This window comes from Leuciscus leuciscus, assembly GCF_965113295.1.
Source record: "Leuciscus leuciscus genome assembly, chromosome: 2".
Taxonomy (NCBI): domain Eukaryota; kingdom Metazoa; phylum Chordata; class Actinopteri; order Cypriniformes; family Leuciscidae; genus Leuciscus; species Leuciscus leuciscus.
Window position 1 is genome coordinate 25,757,549 of NC_138726.1, and position 13,299 is coordinate 25,770,847.

At 39.4% G+C, this 13,299-nt stretch overlaps 1 protein-coding gene and 1 long non-coding RNA gene across 6 annotated transcripts in view; one reads left to right on the forward strand and one right to left on the reverse strand.

Moving 5' to 3' along the window:
- The window catches only part of tcf12 (transcription factor 12), a 112,536-nt gene that overhangs the window by 47,697 nt on the left and 51,540 nt on the right, over positions 1 to 13,299 (reverse strand). The window lies entirely within an intron of this gene.
- LOC309492890 lies at positions 6 to 6,349 on the forward strand. The gene is made up of 2 exons (XR_014203750.1): positions 6 to 4,214; positions 4,383 to 6,349. It is a non-coding gene; the product is annotated as an uncharacterized lncRNA (long non-coding RNA).

Genomic DNA, 13,299 nt, shown 5'->3' on the forward strand with positions numbered 1-13,299 from the left:
AACAAAGACACAAACAATAAGAAAAGCACCATACGCATTAAACAAAAACATTAATCATGTGAAAAACAGGATAACTGAAACAATAACTGCCAAAACTCACACATTCTGTGAGAGTTTTGGCACTTGAAGGTCAGGAAAGCCTAACTTATATTTCATATTTCATCAATAAGGTGTGATTTATTTCTGTGTGTACGTTCTCTAGCTGCCCGTCAGGCAGGGCATGTCTAACAGTAAACTACAGGGTCATTCGGGTCTCAGTCAACGATACTAATCCATCTTGATCCTTTTCCTATCGCAGAAACGGCCCGTGAGCTTCCAAGGGGCAAATAAAAGTGCACAGCGCACAGCCGTATGAATCATGCACTTCACAATATCTAAACTCAGCAGTTTCAAACTCTCTGCGAGAAAAAAACACGAGACTCCTAAAGGAAAATGATAAACAACTCTAAAAACATCATATATTATCCTTGTCAGACTTTCAAACATTAGAACAAACACAGCAGTGAAGCTAAATTCTGTTTACTCCAGGGAAAAGGTAAATATTTTCGTAACTTAAATTGGAATGCCGAAAAGTATTTGTTACACCTTTAGGCTTACGCGCTTCAGGTTCGGTTCTGCTGCGCTCAGGCGCACACGAGGCCATGTGTTTTTGAGCGTGCGAGTTCCTGCGCTGGCGTAGCCTCCAGAGACAGCAGTAATCAGGTACAGTGGTTTAACTGAAAAACACTGCTTCCCCTGTGGTGTAAACTGATCTCAATCGGTGTGATATAACATTTGAGAGTTTGCACTCCTGCAAAGGAAGAGGGAGTATAGTTGTGGGTAAACTATTGTGTTCCCTCCCCCTCAGTCACCACAAAAGAATAAAACATCTGTCTTTCAGCGACTTTAAAGGTTAGGAGGCTTTTTCGCCTCATCCTGACTTCTTGGGGCTGCTACTCAAGTTAAGTTTAGGTTTCTGAGTTTGTGGCGTACACAAACTCGCACACAGACAAGTCTTTCCTCTACAGATGTATTCGTGTCCAGCATTGAAATATTCATTTACAGCATGTGTTTTGTCACACACTCTCTGTCCACGCTGAATAATTTATAAGACCGTGTTGTTGTTTTAGATCCTGGCAGAGCTGGAAGCGCTACTCATGAAAAACATCCTCCCTTGGTCTGGGTCTCTCTGATGCAGCGAGCAGTTGCACGCATGGTTTGGCATGCTCTCGTGCAGCGTAACCCAGCCATGCGCTGTAACATGTCGAGGGACCTTAATGCGATCAGTGCCGTAACCACTAAGGAGGAGTCCCAGAGGATCTAAACGGTAAACATGCATTTAACTGTCTAGCATGCCAGAGTGAAAGGCCGATCTGCGCTAACAGCAATGGCAGAGCCGAACAAAGAGAAGCACCTATTCACCTGACTGCACACATACACCCACATTCTGTCAGAGTCATAAATTATAACACACGTCAATGAGCTTTAATTGTCACCCACATACATCTCTATAAAATATAACTGCTATTATCAGTAAAAAAAAAAAAAAAAAAGACAGGACAGGACAGGTGAAAATTAAAGTTTGTGTTTACATAATATATGTGTGTTACTGTGTACTGTGTACAAAATAATTATTTTGTATATATAAATACACACACATGCATGTGTATATTTAAGATAATATAATATAAATGATGTATAAATATATATATACAGTATATACATGCAAATATTTCTTAAATATATACATGCATGTTTGTTTTTACATATACAAAACAGTACACAGTACACACACATATTATGTAAACACAAACTTTTATTTTGGATGCGATTAATCGTTGCCCAGCACTACTGTATTTATATATTTTTATCCAGATAAAATAAGAATAATTTTAACCAATAAAACAATAAAATAGTGTATTAAAAATGCTGTATTATTTTAAATCATGACAAACATCAATGAGCTAACATAGCGCTATAAAGGACAACACACACACATATATGTATGCTGTTATATGTATGTGTGTGTGTATATGTTATATAAATTATACATATAAAAAATAAATATTATTTCCTTATTTTAATTTATTTTTAACTCATTTGTTTCATAACTACATATATGAATATATTACATACATACACATATAAAGTGTGTGTGTGTGTTTGTGTGTGTGTGTATATGAGATGTGATGTAGGACGAGCGGTTGAAGATAAGTGTGAAAAAATGAACCGGATGAGGGGAACAGAAAAATTAAGAATGACTCTGAGAGCTGTGGAGGAAGAGGAGACCCACGGGGGCCTGATATTCAGAGAGAAAGTGAGAGAACGAGAGCGAGTTCTGCAAAATTATTGGGCGTGCATTCAAAACACGGAGCGTTCCAAAAGCTGAAAGCATCCAAAGGCGAAGAAGGGGGGGGGGGGAGGGGGTCTCTCGGAATGTTAAAAATCAACAATGTAAGACAGCTCTTCCACTGCTATAGCAATTTGTTTAAGTGTTACTGGTGAGTGTTTGTGCCAAGCGGGCTGCTGGCTGCGGCGATGATGTTTGAGGAAGCAGTGCCAGCTAGCGCAGCTGTGAGGCCACTGCCCCCACCCTCAAACACACACCCCTTCCTTTCCTATACACTCTCGGCCAAGACACTCTTGGAGACAGAAAGAGAGAGAGAGAGAGTTCAGAGAATATGCGAGACAGCAGGTGAGAGGAGAGTGTGTGACTGTGAGAGGAAGTGACAGTGAGTACATGTGTGAGGAGGGGTCACTAGGGGGAATCTCTCCAAAAATGAACTGCAAGAAGTGGGAGTCAAAGCTGACGATTAGCCACGTCCTCTACAGCCCTCCTCCTCTTAGCTGGAGCGTTGACAGACGGATGAAGGGGGGGTTGGCCTGATCAATACCCGCCTCGCTGCTTCTACCCGGCCTCCCCTCTCTGCCGCCTACTCCTTTACCGCGACACATCATACATTATAGAAGCGGGATCTGACTGCGGATGATGAATGTTCCGGCCTCGCCGGGCTTTAAGGGAAGGGGTGGTGCCGGGGTGGCTGACGCGGGGGGACGGGAGAAGCACCACCGCACGGGGAAGTGTGGAGGTTAGCCACCGTGCAATAGGTTATCAATGCCCCTGCTGAATCACAGCTAATGAGTGTTCTAGTCACACAATCTATCAAACAGGTGACTGGGGAGCCCGGAGGAGCAGGGGATGTTTACAGGGACCAGCCGTAACAGAAGGAACCTGATGAGGTTATGAAGTTTGATGAGAAAAGGCTATGCCAGGAAAATCATTGGATCACTGAAGATTGAAGACAAGTCAGCTAGAGATGTGTTTAATGTCTGGGGAAGTAGCTGGTATAATAAGGATCAGTGCTGCTGAAGCAAGCAGTCCGCTCATTTACATTCGAAAAACGAGGAAAGTTTGAGCATGTGACCTTGTCAGTCAGCAGGGGAGCGTTAACGGCCCCACCAACTCGACTCCCTGCTGAGATAACAGCTCCTGCAACTCTACACATGCCCTCTGGGAACAACAAATAGCCTGCAACTTCTTGGTACTCTATATTGGTGTCATATTAGTGATATTAAGATATTGGATATGTGCAGTGTTGGGGAGGATACTTTGGAAATGTAATAGGTTACAGACTACAAGTTACCCCCTTTAAAATATAACAAATAGTGTAACTATTTCAATTACTTTATTAATGTAACTGATTACATTTGATTACTTTTTTCTAAACATTTGACTACTTTTTTCAACTGTTAATCATTTTCAAACATTCAAACCAGGCAGGGTTAACCTTACAGTAGCACTCAACACTCAACACTGGTTACTGTCAGACTTTCAAAATCCTTCATCACTTGAATTAAGATTATAATAATACAATTTTAAAGCACAGCCACCACAAAACCAGACTTTTGCAATTTTTTGGACTTTGAGATCATTCTGAGGTTAAATACAGATTTCTGGATGAAATGATTTTTTCATTTCCAGCACTGGAACAACAAATTCATATTATTCAACATATTCAGATGTAACGCCTTTGTAATCGTTGAGATTTTCATTAATTAAAAAAAAATTCTCAGTAACTGTATTGGATTACAGTTACATTTATTTTAAAATAGAATTACGTAACGCTGTTACACTGGATATATATATATACATCCCACTAGGATTACGCGGGACTATTTGGAGGATTTTTGCAGCCTAAAAATACAATTTGCAGTGGCTTTTCTCAAAATTTGCAGTGAAAATACACCTCAGACAACATTCTTCTAACATTTTTTAGTACTTTTCTGACCTCAAGAACCAGTGGGCTCAGTATTTTCTAAAAACATTTAATTTCACATGTAACACCAAGTAAAACAAATATCTCCCACAGGATTTTATGAAACTGTGGGGGTATGGTTGTCAGGGCCCTCTAGATGTTTGATCATAAAACTAAGGATTTAAATATAATCTTACTAAGACATATTATTGGGCGATATAATTTATGCAAGTATTCTGCTATACTGTAATAAAATTCTCATTTAAAATGTTGCCATATAAATAGCAACAGCACAAATATATGCAATAGAGCATATAGTTTTCAGGTACAGAAACTGAATAAAGTAATCAAATATAAAACAACACTGCATTTAATCTTCACTGTAGAAATTAAATAAAAAATTATCATTATTAAACTTACAAGTACTATTCAGTCAAGAGCAGTGAGTGATTTCCTTGTCTTTTGTTGTTTGATTAACATTAAAAACAGACAGCAGCAGGAATATTAGGCTGCTGTCACTTTAAGACAATGCACAGAGCCAGTACACTGATACTGTACACATGCATTGTCTTTCTCGACTGTTTATGTTCAGTTAAGACATAGCCTAAACCTACTATGTTTGCTAGGATACTCGCCAAGACGGGCATGTTGACATAATTTTTGTGTGAATTTGTCTGTTCAAACAAGACTTAAAAGAGAATTCAATATTTGTGCAGATTTACCGCAAGAAACATGTTTGTACCATGCCTTGAGACAGAACTATTTTGTCAAGTGGGTAACAAAAGATAATCAGAAAAGGGTTATTTGTAGTAACAGTACAGCATTTTCCACACCATACAATATATGTTGAAATTAAGCTTAATCAGCTTTTTTTTTAATGATTTTCTAATATCGAACTAGCTTACTGCAGTGTGAAACAAGTGTCTAATACCAGCCTCGTAGCGAAAGCACAGAGTAAAGTTAACATAACTTTCAACACACTCAAGCATATTATAGTATGGTTGTTTTGACCAAGTAAAACAGCGCTACATTAACTTACCCCACAATTTGAATTTTTCAAATAAAGTGACCTGTATGAGTAATAATTCAGCACTTGAGTTTGTTTCATTAGAATGAAAGAAAATAATGTGAATTTAAGTCATCAAATGTAACTGCAACAAAGTTCAAGGAAGAAGGAAGGGCACGTTAAACATAACTTTAATCATAAAATAAACATAAACAACAAAATGAAAGGAGAGGCAGCAGCCGACTGCGGCATATAAGCATAATAAAATAATAAAATATAAGGTCTCTGCCTCGCCCTGCTTCATACCACAGTAGCGATTATAAACTTTACCACATTAGCTCATCCATGAACATGATTTCTGCCTTGAGTCCTGTCGGATTGCTTTCCATCCTTTGTGGAGGTGAAGACGAAAACTCCCATGATTCTTTGTTATTGTTTTGAATAAGCAACCTCTAGTGGCGAAACTTACATACTGTGCCTTTAATGCAGTGCACCTGTTCTTATATAAATGGATAGTTCATCCAAAAAGTTAAAATTCTGTCATAATTTACTTATCCTCATGTTGTTTCAGACCATTGACTTGCATCGAATGAAAGAAGAAAAAAAGCAAAATATAGTATTTTGTGTCCCACAGAAGAAATTCATAAAGGTTTGGGGAAAATTTAGGGTAAGTAAATGATGACACAATTTACATTTTTGGTGAACTATCCCTTTAAATGAGTTTCATGTTGATTTTGCTCTATTGCAACACATGAAAGCGTGAGAAATGTCAGAGGCAGTTGTTTGACTGATCACACCTCTACCATTTTTGAGTGTGAAATACCATGCAAGTGAAGATTTCAATTTCAACAACAACAGTCAGTAGAAATGAAATGCCCAACTGTTATCGAGATGTTTTGAGTTAGTAAGTGAACAGCTGGCTTAACAGTTGCAGCTCTTGTCTTGTAGGCCAATCAAGACACTAGACACAGACTAGTTCTGTCACCAATATGTCATTAAACAAGGCACCGAACTAGAGGATTGTCCAGATGCACTCTCCTTGATTCTTGAAATACTCCCCGTTCATGCTTCTGACGCCTATGAGCTTTCAAAGATTTCACACTCACAACCTGTCCAAAAAAAAAAAAAAAAAAAAGTTTAAACTAACACTCCAACCTTTTCAAACTAATAGTTTGAAGACCAAGAGAACAATATACACTGGAAAAAGAAAAAAATTCTTCTCCAGTTATGACAACGTCTTCTGTTGGCTATCTCTCACCACAGGCCTGTGTTATCGCAACCAAACTCTTAACACAGTCTTCATATCAGCCCTCCTTGATTTGCGCTGAGTAGAGAGAGAGAGAAAATAAAGCAATACAAAAATGAGTGTAACTTTAACTGTAAAATATTGTAAAAACACTATGGAAAAAAACTGTTAATAGGTTAACAGTAAGTTCCCGTACTTTATACAGGGGAAAACTGTAAAAGATGTAACCAGACATTTCATGACATTTTTACAGTAAAATTTCTAAACATTTTTAGAAGTAAAAATGGCAAATCAAATTATAATTTACAGTGAAAAAAATGTAACTGACATTCCCTGTGTGACACTCCACATTTGGAAGTATTTTGTTTAAATAATTATGTTTCTTAATAGTTTTTGTTATGAGTTATGCACATTTGGGTTTTATGTTACATCCTCTGTTGTTTAATAAATGTTTATTTGTGTTCATGTGTGTTACAATGATGGTGTTTAGTGTTTGCGTGAATTACTCTGTGCACCTTATATACTAGTATAATTCAGCTTATGGAAAAGCTACTTGTGATGAACTTCGTCATGATTCTTCATGTGGCTTCCTCTTTTACCACCTGTATTATTACGCTGATTTCAGTATATATTAAAGGTATCAAATAGATTTTAGTAGCAATGTGCGTTGTTGGATTTACCGGTTTGTAAATTACAGTTTTATACTCTAAAATTGACAGGTTCTTCTGTAGGTATCTTTACATTTTACAGTTTTTTTTACAGAATTATTCTGGCAACCACAGCTGCCAGGATTTTTTTTTACAGTCTAGTCTTCTGCAGCATCACCGGCAATGCTTGTCAGCAACGGTGTTTTTTCACCCTCAGGGGAAAACAGGGGCTGTACTGGAGAAGTGATGGATGGAAGCGAAAATGAATTCATCAATTTCCCCGTGAGGAACTGCGAGAAGCAACAAGGAGACGTCCAGGTGTTGACATGCATGTCCATGTTGTGCGCGCCTGACATCACATGTGTTTATGCACACACACCTGTAGAGTACATGTTGCAGACCGCGACGTAACACAAATGCAGTAGCTTATTACAGTGGTAAAAATGCTCTAAATAGTTGCAGTTGGGGGGGGTTGTGCACAAAAAGTATTCTCGTCGCTTTATACCACTAAGGGTTGAACCACTGTAGTCACATGGACTATTTTAAAGATGGCTTTACTACCTTTCTGGGCCTTGAAAGTGATAATACCATTGCAGTCTATGGGGGGAAGGGGGGTCAGAGAGCTCTCAGATTTCCTCAAAAATATCTTACTTTGTGTTTCGAAGATGAACGAAGGACTTGCGGGTTTGGAACGACATGAGGGTGATTAATGACAGAATTATACATTTTGGGTGAACTAACCCTTTAATGAACAGTTTTGAAGCTCTTGACCGAACCCCCTGCAAATCAGTATGTTTTAACACCACATCAACTCTGAATAAACCAGCCCAGAGATTTGTTTAACAGTCACTGGAGTATGTAAATACCATTGAGTACTTTCACAAGTGCCAACACAAGCGAGGGGCACGTCGAGTCCTGTCGAGGGGGTTAATAAGGGATGTATAAATAGGCCGGCAATATTAAATATTGAGATTACATTCAGAGGCATGGAACAATTAAAATGTGACCGTGTAGAGAGGCTCCCGGGGAGGCTCCCTATTGATCACAGCTCTGCCAGGCAAGACCAGAGCTCTTGTTTTGATACTCAGATAGGTAGTGATCTAAGCATCTCAAGGGATCAATTGAAAAGCGCAGCCACAAAAACAGCCAATTAGTAGCCACACTCCACAGCCTCCCTCTCTTTATCTCTCTCCACCCCTCCCGCTCACTCTCTTCCTCTCGTTCTGGTGCATTCCGCAGGCCTCGCTTGTTTATTTTACAAACTCACCGAGATACTTTTATACAGTGCACAACAAGGAGCTCGATACCTTGTACCGAGTAACGCCAAATGCAAATGAACCACTCATGCCCTTCTTTTCCTGCAAGTACATCCACGTTCCCCTGTCTGAATATCATGTTCTGAGTTCTGGAACCCCGGTGTAATTCATTATCCTTGTCAAGTTAATGTTCCGTGTTGAGCCATATGGCGAGGCTAACACGCGCAATAAAGGAAATTCCTTCAACTTGTTATAATCAGCACATTGGGCTGTCCAAAATCTGACATAAACAGCTTTATTGTGTTTGCTGCATTTTCTCTTAAAATTCCTGACAAAAACAGGAAAGCAAGTAGGAAAGGAGGGGGTGGGGGGAGCTGGGGCTAAACTTGGAGACCAGCAAAAGGAGGGAGGGAGGGTGAGGTAAAGAAAAAGAAAACTCTACAGCCGTCTAAAGTTTGTGTCGGTAAGAACCTTGAGCTATCAGTGTAGAGTCCTGAACGCTTGATGCCCACACACGAACAAGCAAACACACACAAACACTTACAGACATCACAATGCCAAACAAAGCAGCACACCCACTCGCTCACTGGCTCTGTGGCTTTTAAATGGATCCTTTTGTTTCCTCATCTGGAGTGTTTGTGTATCTCTCTGTTGTTTTTTGAGGCTTTTGATGTTATGACGAGTTCTGTTTGACAGTCGGCGTAAACGGGGCCGAATCCAAGGGGCCCCGCCCACCCTCTCCGGGCCCTCCTTCGCACGATGCCACCCGAGCAGGTAGAAAGGGGGTGGATGGGTCTGTTCTTTGCCATCGAAATGCACAGAGGGGCGCAATCTCAAACACACACTACCCCTGAGCTCAGCATCAATTTCTGTTAATTACAGTCTTGTCAGCAGTGGCATTATTCAAACAGCTAGCGCAAATGTTAATGAGCTCTTATTTGCATATTTATTTTTTTCTTTGTTGAAATGTCATTGATTATTATGTTCTACGATGATGAATGCCTCTGCTGATGCACTCTGATATGTAATTAGTCATTAGATGGAATGAATAGATCAATTAAAAGGAGGGAGAAAGGACGGGATTTAGGACGAATCAGAAGAAAGATGGAAGATTGAAGAGGATTATGGGAGTGGAGAACGAAGCTGTCATCTTAAGGTGAGTCGTCTCACTAAAATAGGAGGGTTTCTCATCAGTGGACCGACTCTGGTGTCTCGTACATTTAAGACAAGGGTTTTCAATCTCTTTTATGACCAGGACCCCCTTGCAAAGATAGAGCAGATGCCCAGCATTACATAGACCTAGCACATAATAACATATACACTTTGAAAATCAATCCTCAATAATAATTCAAGTATAGAGATATACTTAAATATTTAAAATTTTACTTAACATTATCTTCTTTGATCAATTATAGCATAAAGATGACCTTTGAGGAACCCACAAGTAAACATCCTTGCTTTGACTCATTCCCTTCTTGTTGAGAACAGTCCATCCAGAATCTCACAGGTTTGCAGGATCTCCTGACTCACCAGATGGGAAAGAGGGGCCGGTGTGTAGACTTGTCAACAAACACAGCAGCTGGATTTGTCCTAAACACCCCCACCTCAGAAAGTCAATGGGACGACCAGGTCTGTGCAATGTGATTAGCTGTTGTTACTGAGGGGGGAAAAAGAGGGGAAAATGTTTTCTTTTGACCTCTGCGGTCCCAAACTTAGCCACCCTCTCCAGCCAATGCCCGCTACTCCCTGATATGAGACGGCGAGAGAGAGAGAGAGAGAGAGAGAGAGAGAGAAATGCATTACTGCAGACCAGATGGGAACATTCCACATGACCAAACCAATCAATCACCTTGGTGGGACGCAGGTGCGCCACAGCCGTGCAGCAACACACCATTTCACAGTCTATCGGCCACAAACACATGGTCACCAATCAATGGCCCCCTGAGGATGCGCGCTTCTCCCCAACCCCACTGGTTCATGGCTGATGACTTCATAATCACACATCCCTCTCCCTCTCCTTCCTCCTCTTCTCGCTCTCCCCCCTCGGCGGAGGAGTGTGATGAGCTATCTAATAACCCTTTCTTTCACGCACCCACCGCAGATCTCGCCGCGTTGGACGATGACTCCCCTCAAGCTAACCCACACAGACTCACGTGTGTGCGAGATGGTCGCTTGTGGCCGGAGCCGATGCCGTGCGTTGAGAATGCGATGGAAAAACGGGAGGGCGGGGCCCAGGATGGATATCGCATCATCTGAGCCACATCAAAGGCACTGAAGCCGGCTGGTATCAAATGCCAAGCAACTGTTAAACAATGGGGCCTCACTTGGAAGGATGGAGAAGGATGAATGCAGGAGGGGAATTTTGATCCCACTCGGGCGGCGCTGCCGGCATACTCTCAAACTCACACGCAACCATGCCAAAATCCTGTTTTAAGACACATTTGGGAAGCTGAGAGACTTAGATATCAGAGAACAGGCATATGTCAGAAGCAATGAAAGAGTTGTCAGTATTAAAACATTTCTCTATTCATACTGCAGAAGTGTTTAGTAACACTTCTCAAGGTTCTGTCAGAGAGAAATCGTGTCACAGAGAAGGAAGCGTGTGAAAACAATTCACTCTGTATGTGTGAAAGTGAGTCCAGGGCTTGGACGCACCAACCTACAGGGATATTTTAATACTGCTGGTGGAGTTAACACTGTACTCAACTAATTCTGCAACACTATGGGTGCTATGCAGTGACATGAACAAAATGTCCAATCAGAAGCCAGGACTGGTACTGTCCATTTTATAATATTCAGCACACTGTTCAAAAGTTTGGGGTCAGTAAGATTTTTTTTAAGGAAATTAATATATATTTTTTAATATATATATAATAGTTTTTTTTATAGGTTTTTTTTTCTTTAAGTTAATCAAAAGTGACAGTAAATAAAATTTGAACTGTACCAAACAAAATTGTATTTCAAATAATGCTGTTGTTTTGAACCTTCTATCATCAAATAATTTTGAAAAAAAATCTATAAGGGTTTCCATAAAAATATTAAACTGTTTTCAACACCGATAATAAGAAATGTTTTTTTGAGCAGCAAATCAGCATTTTAGAATGATTTCTGAAGCATCATGTGACACTGAAGACGAGTAAAATTCAGCTTTACCATCAAGGAATATTACATTTTAAAATATATCAAATTTGTTTTACATTTTATTAATATCTCACAATATTATTGTTTTCACTTATTTTTTATCAAATAAATGCAGCCTTGGTGAGCATAGTACGTGCACTTTCAATGTACTTACAGTGTACTTACCAACGAAAATACGGAGTAATGTGAGGTAACATCATGGGTTAAGGTTAGGTTTAGGGGTAGGTTCAGGGTTAGTACCTAGTTATTACCCAGTTAGTGCCATTACTACAATAAGTACATAGTATGTAAATGCGAAACAGGACTATAAAACAAAGTGCTACCAAAAAGTCTTACAGACCCCACACATTTAAATAGTAGTGTACTTTTATGCTAGCAATTAGGATACAACTAAAAGTAATTAAACATTTAACATGAAATTAAATGAACATTATACAATATGTATGAACATTTTATTTTTTAATATTTTAAAACAGAAAATGCTAAAAATGTTTAAAAACTGTCATATTTATCGGCCTGACTGATATTTATGTCTATTATTACTCCTAATGTAATACATCCAGTACTTTTCTGCCTTATTAAAGGCAATTAAAGGATGTTGTCAGTGCAAGTCATGGTGTCCGAGCATTAGTAGGCTTATTTGGTACATAGTAATATATAATTATTATATAAGAGGCATGGACATTCGATTAATGGACAACAATATAAATAAAAACAACAATTAAATTATTATAAACAATAGTTCAAAACAAGACGTCTGTAGTACTGATTATTGCTGTCCATTAATCGAAACTTCCATGCCTCTTATAGTATATAATATTATGTACCAATTAGGCTACTAATGCTGGGGCACACTCGGTCTCTCTCGCGCGCAGATACATTCCGTCTCTCGCGCACTGTCGCTCGCGCACGCAGACACACTCGGACACAATGCAAATACCTTTGCGAATAAATTGGAATTTAAGTTTTTGTCTGCTGAGTTATCAATATAATGTGATACACATACCAGAATACCTCAGGTGGTACATAACAAGTTGTATATTCAGCTCTTTTTTTTTTTTTTTTTACATTTTTGATTTTAAAAAAAGTATTGCAATATATCGCAAAATGTATCGTATTGTATCGTATCGTGATATATTGTGTCGTTACCCATGTATCGTGATATGTATCGTATCGTGAGGCCCTTGCCAATACCCAGCCCTACTCTCTACAATGCGAGTAAATCACTCGCATATGCGAGTAACGTTACATTTCACTCTGAGCGACTAAAGAATGTCTATTATTAGCCATTGGCTAATAAATTCTTAGATTTTACTCGCCAGTGTGTGTGTTAGATGCCAATGATAAGTTTAGCATAGATATATTTTCACTCGCTGAACTCTGACTGAGGGCTCGAGAGTTTCGCTCTCCGTCAAGCGATCTGTACTATGTGTACTAGTATTTCAAATTCATCTCAGCGTACCTGTATTTGACATAGAGTTTACTGTATGTGAAGGCGCATAACTCGCCGTCGCGTTTCTCACACACACGCAAAAAGAGGGACAACAAGAGCGAGAGTCATACATACCACGCAAAATCAACGCGCTACATGTAAACGATATTCTTGTTTGTATTTTCTGTCAAAAATACCAGTCAATCTGTCAAATAATTCCAGAGTTCATCTGGAATTATTCAGCTTTTAAGAACAAGCAGAAGACATGCCGGTTTCTCCGGTAGTGGGTGGAACTAATGCGCACACGGCAATTTCATTGGATGGCACTCATCCCTG